Source organism: Hemitrygon akajei, chromosome 6, assembly GCF_048418815.1.
Source record: "Hemitrygon akajei chromosome 6, sHemAka1.3, whole genome shotgun sequence".
Taxonomy (NCBI): domain Eukaryota; kingdom Metazoa; phylum Chordata; class Chondrichthyes; order Myliobatiformes; family Dasyatidae; genus Hemitrygon; species Hemitrygon akajei.
This window is the reverse complement of record NC_133129.1, coordinates 54,551,011-54,574,247: the sequence shown is the minus strand read 5'-3', so window position 1 is coordinate 54,574,247 and position 23,237 is coordinate 54,551,011. Positions and strand designations below refer to the sequence as shown.

At 38.1% G+C, this 23,237-nt stretch overlaps 1 protein-coding gene across 1 annotated transcript in view; it reads right to left on the bottom strand.

Moving 5' to 3' along the window:
• LOC140729076 (E3 ubiquitin-protein ligase UHRF1-like) overlaps positions 1 to 23,237 on the bottom strand; it is a 146,328-nt gene that overhangs the window by 82,885 nt on the left and 40,206 nt on the right. The window lies entirely within an intron of this gene.

Genomic DNA, 23,237 nt, shown 5'->3' with positions numbered 1-23,237 from the left:
GGGCATAGAAAATCTTATAACGTCTGCCAGATGGAAGAAGTTCAAATAGATGATTACATGGGTGTGTATTGTCCTTACAGATGCTTGTAGCTTTCCTTAGGCAGCCTGAGCTGTAGGTGTCCTCCAGGGCTGGGAGCTGTGTCCCGATGATCTTCTGTGCACTACAGATGACCCGTTGAAGTGCTTTCCTATCAGCTGCTGTACAACTGAGATACCACACTGAGATGCAGTATGTTAAGATGCTCTCTACGGTGCAGCGATAAAAGGTCACCAGCATCTGTTCAGGTAGACCAGCTTTCTTCAGCATCCTGAGGAAAAACAAGCATTGCTGTGCTTTCTTAACTATTGTTGTGGTGTTAGTGGACCATGTAAGGTCTTCCGAGATGTGTATTCCCAGAAACCTGAAAGTGGACACTCTCCACTATGTCTCTGTTAATGTAGACTGGAGCGTACTCGTCATCCCGTGACTTTCCAAAGTTGATAATTAGCTCCTTAGTCTTTGCTGTATTAAGAGACAGGCTGTTCTCTGAGCACCAGCTCACTAAGTTCTATATCTCCGCTCTGTACGCTGAGTCGTCACTGTTGGAGATCAACCCGATCACTGTTGTGTCATCTGCATTTGAATGTTGACACTTGAACGAAAAGAGTAAAGAGTACAAATCCAAAGCCACTTACAACCATAAAGCTGTGATAAGGCCATCAAAGGAAATATGAGCTAATATGAGACAAAAAGTAGAGGCAAATGACAAAGTTTAGATACTAAAATACTCAGTAGCCTTCACTTGAGAATTGACAACGCAAGAGGCAGCAGAGGGTTTGCAGTGGGCTGGACAGAAATGAAAAGATGAAAAGGGTACTTAAAAGACTGGAGGGTTAAGATGAAACAAGACGGATCCTTGAATTAAAACCGTAAGTACAAGTGGAAACAACAGAAGGTCTGATCACAATCTTGCAATCCTCTTTGGTTCAGGATGGTTTGCCAAACTTGTGGGTGCAAAACGTTACACCATTCTCTGAAAAGGTAAAAATAAACCCAGCACTAGAGATTTGCAACACAGATAAAAAATTAGGTTAAGCAGGGATGGCAAGATTTTAAGCAGATGTTCAACTCTAATTTCCGTTAATGCCCCTCCTCCCCTTCTTACCCCATCCCTGACATATTTAGTTGTTTGCCTGTTCTCCATCTCCCTCTGGTGCTTCCCCCCACCCACCTCTTTCTCCCGAGGCCTCCCATCCCATGATCCTTTCCCTTCTCCAGCTCTGTATCACTTTCGCCAATCACCTTTCCAGCTCTTAGCTTCATCCCACCTCCTCCCCCCCCCCCCCCCCCCCCCCCCGGTCTTCTCCTATCATTTCACATTTCCCCCTCCTCCCACTACTTTCAAATCTCTTGCTATCTTTCCTTTCGGTTAGTCCTGACGAAGGGTCTTGGCCCGAAACGTCGGCAGTGCTTCTCCTATAGATGCTGCCTGGCCTGCTGTGTTCCACCAGCGTTTTGTGTGTGTTGTTGTTTGAATTTCCAGCATCTGCAGATTTCCTGTCGTGTTCGCTCACAAGATTAACTATTAGCTTTTATCTAGTTCAAACCAAAAAAAGTAAAGTGTGTATAATCTAACAGATAACACAATATTAGGTAGAAAATTACATCTGTTCCACTACATTTTCAGCCGTCAGCATTAACTCCAATTCTAATGAAGCTTCTTATCACTAATAGATTGTAATGATGCCACAAAATGTATAAGTTATAGGATACTCACCTTAACTATCATAAAGTGTAAAATAAAGCATTCAGGTGTTCTAAATTCCACTTAAATTGTAATTAACCTTGCTATCCAATCTGGACAGAATTCCCATTTTAACCATTTTAAATTTTGAGATTTGTTAGAAATATTTCATGTCCCTCGAATACAGCGACATTCACAAAAATAGCTCAGAAGTATGACCATTAGTACAGAGAAATAAACTGTAAATCTTAGCATATTTTGAAACAAATGAAAATTCTTGGGAAGATACTGATCCTCTCAAACATCGAAGCACAAATGAATTAATGAGTACATAATATGTACTCACAATATTAAAATTTTGCCTTGTTATGCAGCTGACCATAACTGCACAGATATTAATAATGTTTAAATGCTAAAGCAGATCTTTGAATTATATATTAAAAGTTTGAATTAAAGTCTAAAATATTCATAAATATTGCAACTAACCTCCTGGCATATTTGAACATTAGATAGATAGATAGATACTTTATTCATCCCCATGGGGAAATTCAACATTTTTTCCAATGTCCCATACACTTATTGTAGCAAAACTAATTACATACAATACTTAACTCAGTAAAAATATGATATGCATCTAAAATCACCCTCTCAAAAAGCATTAATAATAGCTTTTAAAAAGTTCTTAAGTAGTTTACTTAAATACATTGAGTCCTAACCCCGGCACTTTAACATATCTTACTCCTGGCGATTGAATTGTAAAGCCGAATGGCATTGGGGAGTATTGATCTCTTCATCCTGTCTGAGGAGCATTGCATCGATAGCAACCTGTCGCTGAAACTGCTTCTCTGTCTCTGGATGGTGCTATGTAGAGGATGTTCAGGGTTTTCCATAATTGACCGTAGCCTACTCAGCGTCCTTCGCTCTGCTACTGATGTTATACTCTCCAGTACTTTGCCCACGACAGAGCCCGCCTTCCTTACCAGCTTATTAAGACGTGAGGCGTCCCTCTTCTTAATGCTGCCTCCCCAACACGCCACCACAAAGAAGAGGGCGCTCTCCACAACTGACCTATAGAACATCTTCAGCATCTCACTACAAACATTGAATGACGCCAACCTTCTAAAGAAGTACAGTCGACTCTGTGCCTTCCTGCACAAGGCATCTGTGTTGGCAGTCCAGTCTAGCTTCTCGTCTAACTGTACTCCCAGATACTTGTAGGTCTTAACCTGCTCCACACATTCTCCATTAATGATCACTGGTTCCATATGAGGCCTAGATCTCCTAAAGTCCACCACCATCTCCTCGGTCTTGATGATATTGAGACGCAGGTAGTTTGAGTTGCACCATATCACAAAGTCCTGTATCAGTTTCCTATACTCTTCCTCCTGTCCATTCCTGACACACCCCACTATGGCCGTGTCATCAGCGAACTTCTGCACATGGCAGGACTCCGAGTTATATTGGAAGTCTGATGTGTACAGGGTGAACAGGACCGGAGAGAGCACGGTCCCCTGCGGCGCTCCTGTGCTGCTGACCACCGTGTCAGACCTACAGTCTCCCAACCGCACATACTGAGGTCTATCTGTCAAGTAGTCCACTATCCAATCCACCACGTGAGAGTCTACTCCCATCTCCGTTAGTTTGTGCCTTAAGATCTTGGGCTGGATGATGTTAAAGGCACTAGAGAAGTCCAGGAATGTAATCCTCACAGAACCACTGACCCCATCCAGGTGAGAGAGGGATTTGTGCAGCAAATACGTGATAGCATCCTCCACTCCCACCTTCTCCTTATACGCAAACTGAAGAGGATTCCGGGCGTGTCTGGTTTGTGGCCTCAGATTCTGTATTATCAGCCGCTCCATGGTCTTCATCACGTGCGACGTCAAGGCAACAGGTCTGAAGTCATTCAACTCCTTTGGTTGTGGTTTCTTCGGTACCCGGGACAATACAGGATGTTTTCCACTGTCTGGGTACTCTTCTCTGCTCCAGGCTCATGTTGAAGATGCGCTGTAGTGGTTCTCCCAGCTCAGTCGCACAGGCCCTCAGTAATCGTGGGGATACTCCATCCGGTCCAGCCGCCTTGCTGGTACAGATCTTCCTCAGTTGACCTTCCACCTGTGCAGCCGTAATCCTGGGCTAAAATACTTCATAATGAAATATCAAAGGGCCTGGAATGTAAGAAAATACAACCAAAGAACATTCAATAGGTCTGTATATCAACATAGAAAATGAAATGGAGAAATTTGAAATCTTCCTTGTGCTCTCAGGTTATCTTCTTTACATTGATCAGCTGATTACCAAAGCCCTTACTGCTGCCTCTCAACCAGCTCCAGTATCAGCCTATGACAAGTGCACTACAGGGATTAGTACCAGTACCTTTGTTGTTTGTCATACAAATATTGATATAAACGTAGGAGGAAAAAGACTTTGCAGATGGCATGAAAATTGATGGTGTTTGTAAATAGTAAAGCTAGCCGGCTATAGCTACAACAGGATATAGATCAGGTGGAAAATTGAAAAGATTATTTGCAGATAGAATTTAATCCCAACATGCACACAGTGATGCATTTTGTAGAGTGAAATAAGGGTACAATATATACAGTAAATGGTAGAGCACTAAGAAATGTTGATGAACAGAAAAAGAGACACATACGATAGTGGAAGACGAATATGGCACCCTTGCCTTCACAGTTCATGGTATAGAACATAAAAGCTGCAACATTAAGTTGCAACTTTATCAAACATTTCACGAGCCCGTCCTCATTAGGTGATCAGAGGTAGAAAGGATCAGTAGCTTTAAATTCCTTGCGTTATCATATCAGAGGATCTGTCCTGGGATCAGCGCATGAATGCCATCACAAAGACACAACAGTATATCAACTTTCTTAGAAGTTTGCATAAATTCAGCATGCCACCAAAACCTTTTACAACTTCTATAGATACACAGTGTAGAGTACCCTAACTAGTAGCATAATAGCCTACTAGGGAAACACCAATACCAGGGAATGGAAAACACTACAGAAAGTAGTGGATGCAGCTCTGTCCATCACAGGCAAAGTCCTCCCCACCACTGAGCACATTTACATGGAATGTCCCAACAAGAAAGCAGTATCCATCAAAGATTCATAGACCCAACCTCCCCCAACAATCTGGGTCAAGCTTTCTTCTCGCAACTACCAACATTCTTTTGGAGATGCTCTTGGTAAAGTCCCACAAACTCGAAAGTACATCACATTCTTGTATCTTTAAGATTAATGGTAATAGTAAGTGCTTCAATACAATTTCAATAGTTACAATGACATCATTTGGTTCAGTATTTTAAATTGACAATGCTTCCTTTGAATTACGTACCTCCAGTGGGAGTTACCTCTGAATATCTCAAACACCCCTGCTGAGACAAACTAATTGACACAGATATTCTACAAACTTTCAAAGAAAGATATTTCATTCACCCAAAATTAATGTTGTCAGGGCTGTCTCTGAGTACACAAATATCCTGAGTATGTAAAATACTATTGACTGCCTTTCTCTGTGGCCATGCTTGATACGCTGAGTGACAACATCAGCCTGGTCTGCCAGTTTGAACTCAAGTCACAATAGCGCAAATAACTTAGCCATTGTGGCCTTGTTTGTTGCAGGCCAATTAACACAACCCCATCATCTTAATAACACACACAAAATGCTGATGGAACGCAGCAGGCCAGGCAGCGTCTTTAGGGAGAAGTACTGTCGACATATTGGGCCGAGACCCTTCGTCAGGACCCATCATCTTAATGTTCAGCTGATGCATATGCAACATCTCATGGTCATCATGTTGAAAACCATATCTCTTAGTCTGTGAGCGAGATTAAGGTTTTAACCTCAATATACTGCTTGCAACTTGCAATTTACATTAAGAACTGAAGACTGGTTCGCTTATGAATTAACATCTGCTATATTGACATGACTCCACAATACTCCCTAACACTAGCATCAGGCAGAAGGCACAGAAGCCTAAGGTTCAAGAATATTTATTACCTTACATTCATCAGGCTCTTGAACCGGTGTGGACAACTTCACTCACCACAACTCTGAAATTGAGTCATATAATTCTAATAAATCATTCATAGAGTCATTAATGACATATAGAAGTGATTCTGTGATCTGATCAAAAACGTAGGCTGAGTTGGTAGTAAGGAAAGTAAATGCAATATTAGCATTTATTTCTAAGAACTAAAGTATAAAAGTAAAGATGGAATGTTGAGGCTTATAAGGCATTGATGTGATCACATTTGGATGGAGTATTGTTAACAGTTTTGGGCTCCTTATCTCATCGAAGAAAGGATGTGCTGGCATTGGAGAGGGTCCAGAGGAAGTTCTCAAGAATGATTGCTGGAATGAATTGAAGAGCTTTTGATAGCCTGTACTCACTGGAGTTTAGAAGAATGAGGGGGGATCTGTTTGAAACCTATCAAATACTGTAAAGCTAAGACAGAGTGGACGTTGAGAGGGTAGTTCCAATAGTGGGAGAGTTTAGGTGTAAAGGGGCAGGTTCGGAATACAAGGATGTCCCTTTAGGACAAAGATGAGGAGGAATTTCTGTAGCCAGAGTGGTGAATCTAAGGAATCCATTGCCACAGATGGCTGTCGAGGCAGAAGATAAGTTCTTGATCAGCAAGCACATCAAAGGTTACAGGAAAAAGGCAGAAGAATAGAGTGAGACGGATAATAAATCAGCATGATCAAATGGTGGGGCAGACTTGATAGGCTGAATGCCAAATTTTGTTCCTATATCTTAAGGTCTTATGACCAACAAATTCACTTTCAAGACTCATGACCTCAGTATTACTTTTTATTTGTATAATTCTACTTTGTTTCATATTGGTTGTTTGTCAGTCTTTGTGTATAATTTTTACAGTGTATTTCTTTATTTTATCTGTAAATTCCAATAAGAAAATGAATCTCTAGGTAGTATATAGTAATATACACAAATATTGATAATAAATTTTCATTGAAACATTGGTCAGACCACACACAGTAATGCATGCACTGGAGGAAGGATGAGGCCGAGAGGTGCTAAATTTTAAGGTAGATAACTTTTCCCCATGATAGGGGTGTCAAGAAACAAGAACTTTTGGTTTTAAGGTGAGAGGAAGGAATTTTGAAGATAAATAAAGTTTTATCAACTGCAAAGAATTTGAAGACGTCAACAATCATCTTGAATATTACAATGAAAATGAAGATTTGGAGGATTTAATCATCAAATGTATTGTACGAAGCCAGCCTATCATCTGCACTTGGTGTCTGTGCTGATTTGGTCATTTACAGTCAATCAAAAGAACACAGCAGCATACAGTGGATGAATTTCCCCATCGATATCTATTAGGAACTAATACACAGTTTTATAGTACTGTAGTAGTATTGGTGGTGTTCTATTTTGTTCTGCACTTAATTTAAATACATAATTTGTTACTCAGATAAACAGTAGTTTCACAAACACAAGAAAATCTGCAGATGCTGGAAATCCAAAACAACACACACACAAAAAGCTGGAGGAACTCAGCAGGTCAGGCAGCATCTATGGAAAAGAATAAGTAATCAACATTTCAGGCTGAGACCCTTCATCAGGACTCAATTATAGTTAGTTAAACAGTAGTTTTTCTATACCTTTTTAACTATTTTCCCCAAAATATCAGCTAATTGGAGCAGCCCCTTAATTGGGCCAAAATGTAAAGATCCCGATGTATCCCGATGAACTGTAATCCTCTGTATTTACAATACCACGTAAAGATGTTTTCATGCACAAAGTGGACAATGATGAGAATGAGATCTGTTCTTAATGGTTTCTTTGTAATATACAAGGCTTAATGTTGCGACAGATATACATTGAAATTATTCAAGAACTTTCTGCAGAGGGGCTGGAGAGAGGATTGTAAAGCACAGCAAGCATACAGCCTGAAAATCTCCATTTAAGAAACTAAATGTTACATGACTTTGCAGTTCACCCACTTAAGTCTGCCAGAAAGAAATATTTTCCACTGAATAATTTACTAAGTACTTCATCTAAAATGAACACATCATGGAGAACAATGTCACACCACCTTCCCTTTCCCTTCTAATTGCTTATTATTATTTCTTTCCCTTTGTATTTGCACAATTTGTTGTGTTTTGCACACTGGTTGAACGTCCAAGTTGGTGCAGTCTTCCATTGATTCAATTCTGACACAGATGTACTTTGATAATAAATTTACTTTGAACTTTTCAAGATACCCATTTCAGAGAACACCACCACAGGAAAAAGGTCTGAGCTACTCACGAGACCCAGGAATCCTGCCCATAAATCGCCAGGACTCTTGCAAGAGCACATTAAACCACTTGATTCGTGATTGTTGCCAGAGGCTTTTTTGTACATTGGTGTTCCTCAATTGGAAACTCCAGCTCAGCTCAAGGGAAAAGACGCAGTTCCACAGCTCAACCTCCATCACCTTGCAACTTTCTGCATCAGGTGTTCCCAACCTGGGGTCCATGGACCACCTCGGTCAAGGATGGGGGTCCATGCCATAAGAAAGTTTTGGTACCCCTGCTCTACATCATCAAGAATAATGACAAGAGGCAATGTCTCAGTAAAGCAACCATCATCATTAAGGACCGCTATCAACTGGGTCCTTCGCTCTTCTCACTACTGCCTTCAGGCAGGAGGTACAGGAGGCTGGAGGACCACACCTCAAGATTCAATAACATGCTTTTCTCCACTACCATCAGGTTCTTGAACCGATCTGAAAACCCCTAATCCAACCTCAGATTATATTTCCCTCAATTTGCACTAATACTACTATGTTAATTATTTTGCCTATTTTGTTGTGGATATATAATATATTGGGTGGCAGGGTGGAGATGCAATGAACATCATCTTCCCCACACAACCCAAGAGAAATGCATGCAGAGAGCAACATCAACCATCACGCATGGTCCTTTACGCTCACTGTCTTTACAAGTCGTAGTCAATCAGAAGATTGTGAAGCTTCCTTCTAAAGTTTACCTGCCTCAGAAATTTGTTGCCATATTATTGCAACAAATGTGGCCAATTGGGCTCATGTCAGTTCCCAAAAGGGTACCCTAATCTCTTGTGTGGGGGTGGAGGGGATGGAAATCACTGTGGCCTAATCCTGCATGCTTCCAAAAATGATCCAGCTACAAGGTATCTCAAAGCACTAAAGGGTGTCACCAATGGAGTCTCCATAAAATCCTCCACATCCTTTTGCAGGATAAGTAACATCGGCATCCTTTCCTAGATTAAGATTCCCTTCAATAAGTCTCTAATCGTACTTAGTTGGCAAATGTCCATCACTTGTAAACTGAGACCAGAATGTCAAAAGTCACTCCACTCTATTCCAAGCTGTCAGAAGAGATAAGAGATATACAAAAAAAATTAGCAAAACCCCCTGTTAAACAGTGAAATACCCCATTATTTTTGAAAAACCTATGATCTAAAACTGCTCAAAATGGAAAAACAATATTTGGAATGACACTGGAAATTTTAAGTCCATAAATCTGGAGACCACAGAAGAGCAGGATAAGTACAGAAACACACTCTCTCTCAAACTAATCACAGGCCCTGTAGAGGTTACTTGAAAACAACCCAAAATTGCTGAGAAACTGAGTACGGGAATTGACACTGCATGACGCACTTCCAAGTAATTGAGTTCCAAGTTGAAAAAGTATGTTTGATCTGTCGTTATGAAATAAGCAAAGATGAACAATCTTATACAGAGTTTAAAAAAAACTCACGGAATTAAATCAGCAATCTAGTGGAATAAGAGTAATTAGAATTCAAATTAACAAACAAACCAAAAAAATCATCCCTGTCCCTGGCTGCTTCTAAACTAAACCAGCTAACTAGGACAGAGCGTGAATACGTGACTATACCCATATGCTTCTACCACACCTCAACCGATGTGACAGATTACCATAACCCATAAAAACCGTGCACCACAAAATATAATACAGACTGACATAGATGACTCCTACAAGCCAATCCTGTTAAGAACCACAGACCCCACTTGTGAACAAGAATTCAAGCCCTACATTGGGCTTCATCAGCCACCTCAGAACACACAAAACCGAAGTGAGTAAATCACCTTCAACCCAAAGAAAAATGAGCACAAAGCTTTCCAATCGACCTCCAAATCAAACGCCAGGTTCTATTTGTAAAGTTTAATAATTAATTTGCAAACACTTGATAATAGATCATTTGCACCAGGTTAACAGTGCTAAATACTATTTATTGTTGCCCAGCAGCAAGTAACTTCTTCCAAAATTCATGTCCATTGATTTTAGTACAACAGATTTCAGAGGAAGACTCTAATGAGTTGACACTGCTATACGCAGCTGACCTGGTACAAGGGTAATAGCTAATGAGATGTAAAACTGAGAAATGATTTTGATGGAACGGCTGTTAGCCTCAAAGGACTACCCAATTAGAATTAATATAAAATTAACTATCACTTGATTTATAATAGCATCTTTAACTCAGTTAATCTGCAAGTCGAAACCCAAACTAACAATGTGGTTTCTTCCAAGTCTAAATATTGAGATCAAGTAATCCCAAAGGTTTGAATGACAGATATATTTACAGCTGAGTAATTGAATTCACATCCCACTGGGACCCAGTATTGGCTCATCTGGTCTATAATTTCCAAATGGTTGGTATAAAACAAGACACACCAAGAATTTTCCCCTAGCAAACCACATGGCACTCAAAAGTGCAAAGCAGTTGCAATACAAGCAGTTGCAGTGAAATGCAATGTTGGAAAATGCATGGTCATGCACTTTGGTAGTAGAAATAAATGTGCCGGCTTCTTTCTAAATCCAGGAATATGAGATTCAGAGGGATTTGGGTGTCCTTGTGCCAAACTCCCTGAAGGTTAACTTGTAGGTTGAGTCAGTCGTGAGGAAGGCAAATGCCAGTATAGCATTCATTTCAAGAAGTCTAGAATATAAGAGCAGGGATGTGATGCTGAGGCTTTATAAGGCACTGGTGAGGCCTCACCTTGAGTATTGTGAACAGTTTTGGGCACCTCATCTAAGAAAAGATGTGCTGGCATTGGAGACGGTCCAGAGGAGGTTCACAAGGATGATTCCAGGAATGAAAGTATTATCATACGAGGGTGCAGAGGAGATTTACAAGGATGTTGCCTGGATTGGGGAGTATGCCTTAAATGTTAGATTAAATGAACTCGGCCTTTTCTCTTTGGAGCGACGGAGGATGAGAGGTAACCTGATAGAGGTGTACAAGATAATGAGAGGCATTATCGGCCAACTTTGTGGGCTGAAGGACCTGTATCGTGATGTAGGTTTTCTACGTTTCTATTGATTGTGTGGATAGTCAGAGGCTTTTCCCCAGGGCTGAAATGGCTAACACGAGACGGAAGTGCTTAAAAGGAGGTACAGAGGAGATGTCAGGGGCAAGTTTTTTTTTTTACACAGAGAGTGGTGAGTACGTGGAATGGGCTGCTGGCAGCAGTGGCAGAGGCGGAAACAATAGGGTCTTTTAAGAGACTCCTGGATGGCTACATGGAGCTTAGAAAAATAGAGGGCTATGGGTAAAGCCTAGGTAGCTCTAAGGTAGGGACATGTTTGGCACAGCTTTGTGGGCAGAAGGGCCTGTATTGTGCTGTATGTTTTCTATGTTTCTAACATTTGATGGCTCTGGGTCTGTACTTGCTGGAATTCAGGATGAGGGGGGATCTCATTGAAACCCTCCGAATGTTGAAAGGTCTAGACAAAGTAGATGTGGAAAGGATGTTTCTCACGGTGGGAGAATCTAGGACAAGAGGGCACAGCCTCAGGATAGAGGGGCGCCCTTTCAAAACAGAGATACAGAGGAATTTCTTTAGCCAAAGGGTGGTGTATTTGTGGAATGTGTTGCCACATGCAGCTGTGGAGGCCAGGTCGTTGGGTGTATTTAAGGCAGAGACTGATAGGTTCTTGATTGGACATGGCATCAAAGGTTACGGGGAGAAGGCCAGAACCAGGGTTAAGGAGGAGATTAAAAAAGGATCAGACATGACTGAATGGCAGAGCAGATTTGATGGGCCAGATGGCCTATTTCTGCTCCCATGTCTTATGGTATAACATGTAACAGAATTTTAAAATAGTTAAGTGATCTTTCTGGCAGTGCTCCACAAGATGATATCCAACAAGCAAAAATGGCACAGCAGCAACTTTATTACTAGTATGGAAGCTCTTCTATAGGAATACAAGTGCCACGCATGGGAGCTTCAAGTGGTAACCACGAACAAGTATAGATATGACCCAAATTCATGCCTTACTTAAAGCCAAGCAGGGTGAGAAGTGTTGCCACAAGTCGAAGATGCATTCCTGACAAGTTTTTGAACAGCCAGGAAGGAACAAATCAAGAACAAAAAGGATCTGAAGAATGAGAATAGAATTGCAGTTTATTTTGGCCTGACCAGAAGTCTTAAAGAGAAAGGGTATATAGGGAGAAATAATCACACCAAATGCCTCTACAAGCCATCACTATTTTCATACTGCTCACGTGGAAAACACGTCTCAGTCTAGACAAATGGTCAAGGCTAAAACATCAACTATCCATTTCCTTCCACAGATGCTGAGTTCAGCAAACAGATCCAGCATCTTGTTTTTGTCTAATAGCCATCCCAGTGAAAACTGTAGTAGAGAAAAATGGCTTCGAAGTCCTTCCTAGCTCCAAGCCCTTCCAACCTACTAAGGGTTTTCCTTGCTATTCAAACCTCAATCAAATGCTATTGAAGAAAATATGGTGCAAGCGCATTAAAAATATCAAAGGTTATTTCACACAGTTCCTTTTTCAAAATAACTCATAGTTAGCAATTCTATTAAAATACTTCATAGACTAAAGCATGAAAGGCAGCTACGGAACTTTTTAGCTAAATTACCCATTCAGCCTTTCCTCAAAGGTTTACATGATCAATTCTGAACAGCAATACTTAGTTTTATTGGAAGATATAAAATTAACAACCATGCTTTTCTGAAAGCAAAACAAGTAACCTGAAATTTACTAATCTGAGTCGTCCATTCTACATGGGGTAGATTAGAAATGTTTTTAGGCAACCTTGAAATGGTAAAATTAAATTCATTATTGACCTGTGTGCTGGAGTACGTTTTGGTCCCCTTTGGAAAACACACACCGAGCTGATTAAAGCAAAGGAACTCCACACAGAAAATACTTTCTAAAATGAATGGTACAAATTCATAGAGCTGTAATATATGGACTGAGAAGTGGCAGATGGAGTTCAACCTGGAGAAGTGTGAGGTGGTACACTTTGGAAGGACAAACTCCAAGGCAGAGTACAAAGTAAATGTCAGGATACTTCGTGGTGTGGAGGAGCAGAGGGATCTGGGGGCATATGTCCACAGATCCCTGAAGGTTGCCTCACAGGTAGATAGGGTAGTTAAGAAAGCTTATGGGGTGTTAGCTTTCAAAAGTCGAGGGATAGAGTTTAAGAGACGCGATGTAATGATGCAGCTCTATAAAACTCTAGTTAGGCCACACTTGGAGTACTGTGTCCAGTTCTGGTTGCCTCACTATAGGAAAGATGTGGAAGCATTGGAAAGGGTACAGAGGAGATTTACCAGGATGCTGCCTGGTTTAGAGAGTATGCAGTTTGATCAGAGATTAAGGGAGCTAGGGCTTTACTCTTTGGAGAGAAGGAGGATGAGAGGAGACATGATAGAGGTGTACAAGATATTAAGAGGAATCAACAGAGTGGACAGCCAGTGCCTCTTCCCCAGGGCACCACTGCCCAGAACAAGAGGACATGGCTTTATGCTAAGGGGAGGGAAGTTCAACAGGGATATTAGAGGAAGGTTTTTCACTCAGAGAGTGGTTGGTGCATGGAATGCACTGCCTGAGTCAGTGGTGGAGGCAGATACACTAGTGAAGTTTAAGAGACTACTATACAGGTATATGGAGGAATTTAAGGTAGGGGGTTATATGGGAGGCAGGGTTTGAGGGTCAGCACAACATTGTGGGCCGAAGGGCCTGTAATGTGCTGTACTATTCTATGTTCTATTACAAACAATGTACTAGAGTTCATTCCAGAAATAAAAAAGCCAAGGCACTGTTTTAACTTTTTCAAAGGAGTGCTGTTTACATCACACAAAAGTTCAGTATTAAGGAAATGTCATAACTCCAAAAGATGATTTACTTCAATGGTACTAGAATACACATATTCAACCTCTCAGGAAATACTGAATAAACTGGGAATTGAGTGATGACTTAAAGAGTTATCAAAAAGACTTACATATAATGTAGACACATTATTTCCATTGGCTGATACCAGAACAAGGAACCATAAGATCAAGACAATGATACATCAGTTTGGGAGCATAGAAGAAATAACCTTACAGAATGGCTAGAATGCGGAACTCTAACAAAGGGAGCCAAAGTAACAACACAAGTGTACCTCAGCTTTAAGTATCAGGGTGGGAAAGGTACATAGGCTAGGTTAATTAGGCTGAATGAGGCAGCTCATCTGGAGTATAAACAGAGTAATGCATATGACCAAATGGGCAGTTACTGTGCTATAAATACACTGCAATACTTTAATTGGGCAGAAGAGAAGTTAATCACCATACACCATCACTAAGACCTGAGATTATTCGGAAGCTACACCATAAAAAAGTTTGAATGTTCATAATACGTATTCTTTTAAAGCATGTCAGATCATCAAGTTCTAGGCTCTATTCAACATTCTTCTATGTAGTGGTCCAAATGAAACTTCATCTGATCACATCCTTCCACTTAAAAGTGAAATAATGACCATAAAAAAAAATCCTCAAAAGTTAATATTTTCATACAATGTTTTTGAAAGGGAACTGTTATGCTGTCTTTTTGGCAGCAAATCTGAAATTAAAATTGCCAGCAAAAAATAACATAAAACACACTGGAAAACTTCAAGCCTTTAAGTACCACTCAAAATGGCAAAATATTTGAAGGACTAATGCTTGAAATATCCTTACTGAATTATTAAAATTCTACTGTATTATTTAAATTCTTAGTGGGGAGCCTCTCCTTACCCTCTTCCCTTCTAGCATCCATAACATATCAGTGGGCCTGCCTCAACTACAAACTACGCAACTTAATCTTAACACAGCAACACAAGAACACACGAGCAGGTTTAGGCCACTCAGCCCTTCAAGCCTACCCCTTCATTCAATGTGATCATGGATGAATTTGCCTTTTAATTAGAGCATTCTTTACTCCTTCATTTTTGTTACAATTCCAGTGTGGACAAAATGGTGGGGACCGGATATCAGTTATATATTTCTGAATGTCAAAAAAGCTGCAGATGATGAAAACCTGAAATAAAAATAGAAAATGCAGTTAATACTGAGGTCAGGCTGCATACTGTATGTGGGAAGAGAAGCTAGGCTAATGTTTCAGGTTGAAACATTAATCTATTTCTCTTCCCACAGACGCAATCTGACCTACTGAGTATTTCAAGTATTTCAGAGTATTTCAAATACTCTGACCTACTGAGTATTTTGAGCATTTTCTGTTTTTTAAATCCACAGTTCAGATCATCACCAAAAAGAATCTTAAAACCAAGCACATTTTTTTCAATTACACCTGCATTATTATTACATTGTAGCAGTTATTATTGATGCCTACAATAGAGAGCTTGTTTCTCATTCTACTCCAGGAGCATGTGACATCGAGAGCGAGCACCAAGTGCTCCTTGGCCCACTTATACTCAAGCCGGAATGAAGACTCCTTACTACAAAACTAAACTGTAAACCATGGCCCTGGAGCTGCAACAACCAGGGTGCAACTATTTACTTCTGTTTACACTTGTATGTCCTTATTTCCCTGATTGTTCTATTTCAATTATAGAGATCTGGAGTTGGAGACCGCCTCTGTCTGTCGATGGAGTAGCAGTAATTTTGTGCTGCTCTTAGTCTTCTCTCTCTCCCCCCAGTTTAAATTTTGAATTTAAAATTTTTAATTGCTGATTCTTCAAGGGGAGTAATATGTCTATGTCTATGAGAAGTGGGAAGAATCTGCCTGAACCTACTGACAAAGGTAATGGAAAAGGAAAGATGCCGAAGGAAAGATCTGATGAAATGCCATCATGGGCTGAAGGTATCGTTTGGACGCTGAATTCAATTCAAGATCAGAATAGGGCAATTAAAGATCAACTGGAAAAGAATAATAATGAAATGAAGTTATTTCTGGGAAAACTTAAAGATGTGGAAACTCAAGTTACTAAACATGAAGAGGACTTGAAGTTAACTAAGCAAAAATTGTCTGAAACTACAACCCGTTTGGAAAAATATCAAAATAAGATTATAGACCTAGAAACTAGGTCTCGTCGAAACAATATACGAATTGTTGGATTGCAAGAAGGAGCTGAAGATGGAGATTTAACGGTTTACTTTGGTAAGCTCTTTCATATTCTATTTCCGACTATTTTATCACAGCCGCCTGCTATTGAAAGAGCACACAGAGCGTTTACTTCAAAATGTAAGGATTCAAGCAGACCAAGATCTATTCTGGTTTGTTTTCATCACTTTAAAATTAAAGATCAAATAATGCAACAGGCAAGAAAACAGTTTTCAGATTCAACGAGTCTGAGCTCCATTTTTATGAAGATTATCCGAAAGAAGTAATGGAACAAAGAGCAAGATTTGCTTTGGTAATGAAACAAGCATATGATAAAAAACTATTTCCCTCTGAGTTACCCGACAAGAATGAAAGTTTTTCCTCCTAATTCTTCTCCACACATTTTCTTTGATCCAAAAGCCACACTGGATTTTGTTCAGGCTATACCGGTCACCATCACTGACGCTACTACTGAATGAACTATCTGGAAAGCTGTTTGATTATCTGTATATTATTCACATTTCGAAAAGAAGATATATGATTATTTGGATATTTCATTGAGAGATTAATTTTAAAAAAGATAAGAAAACCTGCTCATTATTGCATCTTATTGGACCTCTTGGAAAGAAGATTTATGGTTCAAGTTTGACTGTTTAAATGGCTAATTAGATAATTGACTGAGAAGAGGATAAAAGGATTTGTTACTTTCATCTAATATTTGGTTTGATGTTTCTTTATATACATATTTTTTTGGGAGGGTTTAGTTACTTACGATATTACTAATTAATATTTCTGTAAATTTAGTTTGGTTAAATATACTATTAACCTTTTTTTAAATCTGTTTTATTATAGTGTCCTATTACTGAATTTAAAGTTTCTTAGAGATTTAAAGCTAACTTAAGATGGCGCTGTTTTTTTCTCTAAGAGATTATATTATTTTGGTTCCTTTTTTGTTTAATACATGATGGAATGCAAACACTCTCCTTTGTCAAGACGTTATCGTCTTTCTTGCAAGGTTATTTTATTTTTTTGCGTGCTGGCTGGGGGGAGGGAGACAGGAGACCGACAGAACAGTCCATGGCTTTGTATCCTATCTTACTTCGATTGGCTTTTTTCCGGGCTTTTCGGAAGGTGGGTGGGCCTAGAGTTAGGAGTTTTTCCCATTGGGTGGTTCCGGAGCATGCGTGTTTTCTATATGGTTGTATTCTTCATTACCACCATTTTTGATCATCCCGAATTGGTATATGTTCTGCGCATGTATAAAGTAAATTAGAATAAAATTATAGTATGGCAGTTAAACAGATTACCGTAGATGCCGGATTATAAGCCACTACTTCTTTCCCACGCTTTGAACAGCTTTGAACACTGCGGCTTTTACTACGGTGTGGCTAATGCATGGTTTTTTTTCATGCCGCCAAAAACATTTTGCCTCGTAACAGTAGACCAATAAAATTGATGAGTAGTTCACAGAGGTCCAATGAAATTGTACGATAAATCAAGCGCACTTTCACAATTAAATTATTGTAAATCAGTCATTTGTACTCACCCTCATCAACATGGAAAACACTCGAAGAAAAGCATTGTGCTGCCTTTATGGCAGTTATTTAGTTTATAATATTTTCGCTTAGTAATTCATTTGTTAGTATTTTCTAGTTAAAGTTAGAAGTGTTTTAAGTATATTTGTTTTCTGTACTACATCCCGGGATGCTATGACGTCACATCCGGTTTCGCCGCGTCTTGTGGGAAATACCAGTTTGCGATAAACGGAAAGGTGGGGGCGAGCGCATTAGACCCGCACGAGAACGCTGCTTTTAAGTTAAAGGCGATCAATAACTTTTCCTGGTAGGCTGCAGTATATATTTTTTTACCAGTCGTTAGGAGATATTGGAATGTTGTTCGTGCACTGTTCAGTAAAAAAGTATACGCAACGTAATTTGTGTGTTACCGATACGTATGTATATTTAAAAGTAGCCGTGTTACAGGCACGGTTCGAAAAAAAGCATTTGCAATATGTATTTGTTTATGTTACCATACGGATTTAATTAAAAGTTAAAAAATCCTCACGTGTAATATCTTTCTGTGTAAATATCTCATATTACAACGTGGGACACCTGCGGCTTAAAATCTGGTGCGGCTTGTACAAGTACAAAATTGATTTTCTTTCTAAAATTAGAGCCTGCGGCTTTTAATCAGGTGCGCTCTGTAGTACGGAATCTATGGTAATGTAATAAGTTGGAATGTACGTGGTTGGAATCATCCTATTAAACGAAAAAAGACTTTTAAAATTATTAATCGATTCCAACCTGATATAATTTTTGCTCAGGAATGCATATCAGGGCAGGAGATCAAAATAGGTATTTTGGATGGTGGAATGGATTACAGCTCCATGCTACTTCTTAGAGTAAAACTAAAGGCATATCTATCTTTATTAAATCTAATATACTTACTCAAGAGGATATTGAATCAGATTCTAATGGTAGATTTCTAATTGTTAAAGGAGTAATAGAAAAGTTGTTTTGGTCAATTTGTATGGTACTAATTTAAATGATCCTTTTTTTAAAAAAGTATTTGCTTTATTGCCAGATTTAAATGAGTATATGTTGATATTGGGTGGGGATTTTAACTGTTGTTTAAATCCTATGATTGACAAGAGCTCAACTAATCAGCAACTTCCAAATCGTTCCGTATCAGTTATTAACTCCTTTTTGATCGATTTTGGGTTGATCAAATTTTGGAGGCATTTGCACCCTGATAACAGAGAATATTCTTTTTTTTTCAGCATGTCTATAAAAAAAATTTGAGGATTGATTATATTATAATTGATCCACACCATTTGCCTAATGTTAAAAACTGTGAATATGACGCTATTGCTATATCTGATCATGCGCCTTTGAGTTTGTCCTTTGAATTTGATGATGTCATTTTTGCCCGTCCACCATGGCACATGTCTCAGACTTTATTGCAAAACTCTGACTTTATCAGTTTTATTGAAAGCCAGATAAAAGAATTTTTTCTTTTTACTGATGTAGGAGGTATGTCCAAATTAATTATATGGCATACATTTAAAGCATTTTCATATGGTCAGATTATTTCTTATTCAGCTAAATTTAAAAAACAGACTAAAGTAGAATTAGATAAAATTTCAAAACAAATTAAAGATTTAGATAATTTCTATGCGACTTCCCCTAATATTGACTTATTTAAAAAAAGGGTGGAACTTCAATCACAATATAACATATTATTAACTCATCCAATTGAAGGTTAACTGCTTAAGTTAAAGAGCCAATTTTATATGTTTGGAGATAAAAATAATAAACTACTTGCATCTCAATTAAAATCGGCTGGAGCCAAAAGGCAAATTTTGAAAATTCTCAGAAAGGATGGTACTCAGGAATATGAAGAAATTAATAAGATTTTTCAAGATTTTTATACCGAACTTTATAAATCTCAATCTCCAGTAGATTCTTCTGAAATGAATGCTTTTTTTTTAATAAAAGATTGCTTTTCCTAAGATTTCTGCTGAGGATCAAAAAACTCTTGATGCACAAATTACTGAATCCGAAATTCATAAAGCTATTTTTTCAATGCAATCTGGTAAGGCCCCGGGACTTGATGGTTATCCTGTAGAATTTTATAAAAAATTTGGAAAATTACTTTCTCTATACATGTTAGAGATGTTTAAAGATTCTTTTGTGAAAAGTGATTTTTTTTATGAGGCTTCTATTTCTTTAATTCTTAAAAAGGATAAAGATACTACTGATTTTACCTCATACAGACCTATTTCATTACTGAATGTTGATGCTAAGATTCTGTTAAAGATAATGGCCAATCGGTTGAAGAGTATTTTGGGTAAAATTATTTTTAAAGATCAAACAGGCTTTATAAAGGGTCGTTACTCTTTTTCAAATGTTCGGAGACTATTTTTTTAAAATTAGTTTTTTTCTACATTTTCTACATTGCTACAGATAAAAAAAACCCAAATCAAAATGAAGAACCTTAATACAGTGCAAAAATAAACATACAATAATAATATAATACAAAAAAAGATAGTATTTAACATTATATATTCGCCCTCTTCTAAAATTCCACAATGTGTTGTATCTTTGGATACTGAAAAAGCATTCGATTGAGTCGAATGGAAATATTTATTTAATGTTTTAGAAAAATCTGGTTTTGGTATTAATTTTAATAATTGGATTAAAATGATATATAAAGCTCCTATTGCTACTGTTGTCACTTATAACTGTATGTCTCCTCTTTTTCCAGCTACCACCAGGGACAATACAAGGTTGTCCATTGTTCTTTGTTATTTAATATTAGAACCCCTTGCTATTGCTCTTCGTGAAGCCAAAAATATTCATGGGATTTTTATGAATGAGACCATGCACAAGATCTCTCTTTACGCTGATGATTTATTGGTATATATATCTAAGCCTGAAGAATCTATTTCTGCTTTGCTGAAATTATTTGACAAATTTGGAGATTTTTCAGGATATAAAATAAATTTTAGTCTTTAAATGAATGTCTCTATATATGATAATATTCCTTTTAAAGTTACAGATTCTTTTAGACATTTAAGTGTCATAATTACTAAAAAATATAAGGATCTTTATAAAGCCAATTTTCCTCCCTTAGTGGACTCTATGAAGTACTCATTTAGTAGACGGAGCCCACTTATATTTTCTCTTGTTGGCCATATTCAAGTAGTCAAAATGTTGATTTTGCCAAAATTTTTATATTTATTTCAGAATATTCCTGTTTTTTTTGACAAAGAAGTTTTTTGATCGGATTGATTCTATTATTCTATCTTTTATTTGGGATAATAAAAGACCAAGAATTAGTAAATGTCATTTACAAAAGTTGGAAAAGGATGAAGGTCTTGCTTTGCCTAATCTAAGAATGTATTGTTGGGCTGTTAATTTGCGATATATGTCCTTTTGGTTATATTGGGTTGATAGGAATGTTCGGCCAATTTGGGTAGACCTGGAACTGAGAGCTGCAAAACAGTTTTATTTAACTTCGTTGCTCTACCTATACAATTAGCTAAAGTTGCTAATTTAAACCTATATCCTGTGGTTAAGCACTCTTTACAAGTTTGGCTCCAGTTCCGCAATTTTTTTAATCTTAAAAAATTTAAACTTTGTAGTTTAATTTATTGTAATTACTTTTTTAAACCTTCCTTGAGTGACTCGATTTGTTTTACTTTGGAAAAATAAAGGTATTAATTCTTTTTTGGATTTATTTAAAGAAGGCAGATTTATGTCTTTTGAACAATTAGTCGATAAACATTCTCTCTCATATTCACATTTTTTACAATATCTTCAAGTTAGACACTTTTTACAAAAATATTTAAATAATTTTCCTTACATATTGGGGGCTGACTTGTTAGATACTATTATGAATATGAACCCTTTGATGAAAGGTTCTATTGGAGGAATTAATAATTCATTATTGCAATGGGATAAGCATCCTTTACTTAAGATTAAACAGGATTGGGAGAAGGAACTCAATTTGACTTTTATATGGGAGGATTGGACGCGGATTCTGAAGCTGGTTAACTCTTCTTTGATCTGGGCTAGTCATTCACTGATTCAATTTAAAATTGTACATCGTTACCATTTGACGAAGGAGAGACTTTCTAAAATATTTCCCAATGTTGACAAGTATTGTGATAGATGTAAAACTGAGATAGCTACACTGACACATATGTTCTGGTCATGTTCTGTATTAAAACAGTTTTGGAAGTCTTTTCGCCAATTTCTAAAGCACTCAGAATCAACTTACAACCTAATAAATTGACTGTGCTTTTTGGAATAATTCCTCAAAATATCCATGGTATTTCTGTGTCTGACCAACATGTTATTGCGTTTGTTACATTGATAGCTAGGAGGGCCATCTCTTTGAAATGGAAGGATATATAAGCTCCAACTTTGTCACAATGGTTCTCTCAAGTGATGCTGTCTTAGCTTGGAGAAAATTAGAAGTCGAACCTTTGAACCTTTATTTGATTTTGAGAAGAGATGGGGCTCATTTGCTCGTTATTATCATTTCAGTTAACTGATAGATTTTCTCCACAATCTAACTGTAATTTTTTTTTGATATATTTTTCTTTCTTGTTGGCAGTTTAATGTTTATTTTTAGAAGCTTTTTGTATGACGCATGGCTCCGGGGTTGTACCCCCGCAATGGGTTTCTTCCCCCCCCCCCCACTTTTTTTGCTTAGTAAGGTTTTTTTTAAATTCACAAAAATTTTCAATCTTTAAGATAATTTCTTTTTTTTTGAGGCATTGTAAGTGTTGTTACTTCAATATACCTGTGTTATTTTTGAATAATAATATTAAAAAGATTTGTAAAGAAAAAAAGAGATCTGGAATTTAGGAAGGGCTGCTCTATTGCTTCGTTAATAGATAGATAGATAGATAGATAGATACTTTATTCATCCCCATGGGGAAATTCAACTTAATGATTAATTAGTGTCAAAACATCATGATCTGTCAGTACCAGTAATTTGGGACATACACAAGACAAGAGGCAATTTAATTTTCTATGATATGCAAACACTCCATAATCCACAAATAAAAACAACACCCTCTTATCAACAACATTCTAATCTTGCACTGTATCTGATGGCCCAGATCTGGGACCCTGACCCATGCCCTTGACACACCACACTAAATCACTGACCCTGATAAATTCCCTGCGGTCAACAATAATCCACCATCAACAAAGTGCTTTGTCCTTCAATGAAAGTGACTCTCATACAGCATGGATACAGGCACTTGGGGCCAAGATGTCCATGCCAAAAGTGTTGCAAAGCAAGCAAGTCCCAGCTGCCCATATTTGGCCAACAGCCCTCCAAATCCCTCCTAAATTCTCATCCAGATGGCTTTTAAATGTTGTTAATGTGCCCACCTCAGTCACTATTTATGTCAGCTCATTCCAAACACCACCACCTTTTACATGAAGAATGGTCTTTGAATTTCTTTTTCTTTTCATTTTCTCATCGTTAACGATTTCTCATCGTTAATCTTCAACCTGCGTCTTTTTGCTTTAATCACCCTTTCCACAGCAAAAGGACTAGACTGGGTGCTTAACCCAGTCTATGCCCTCAAGATTTTATATACCTCTATTATGTCACTTCTCATTGCC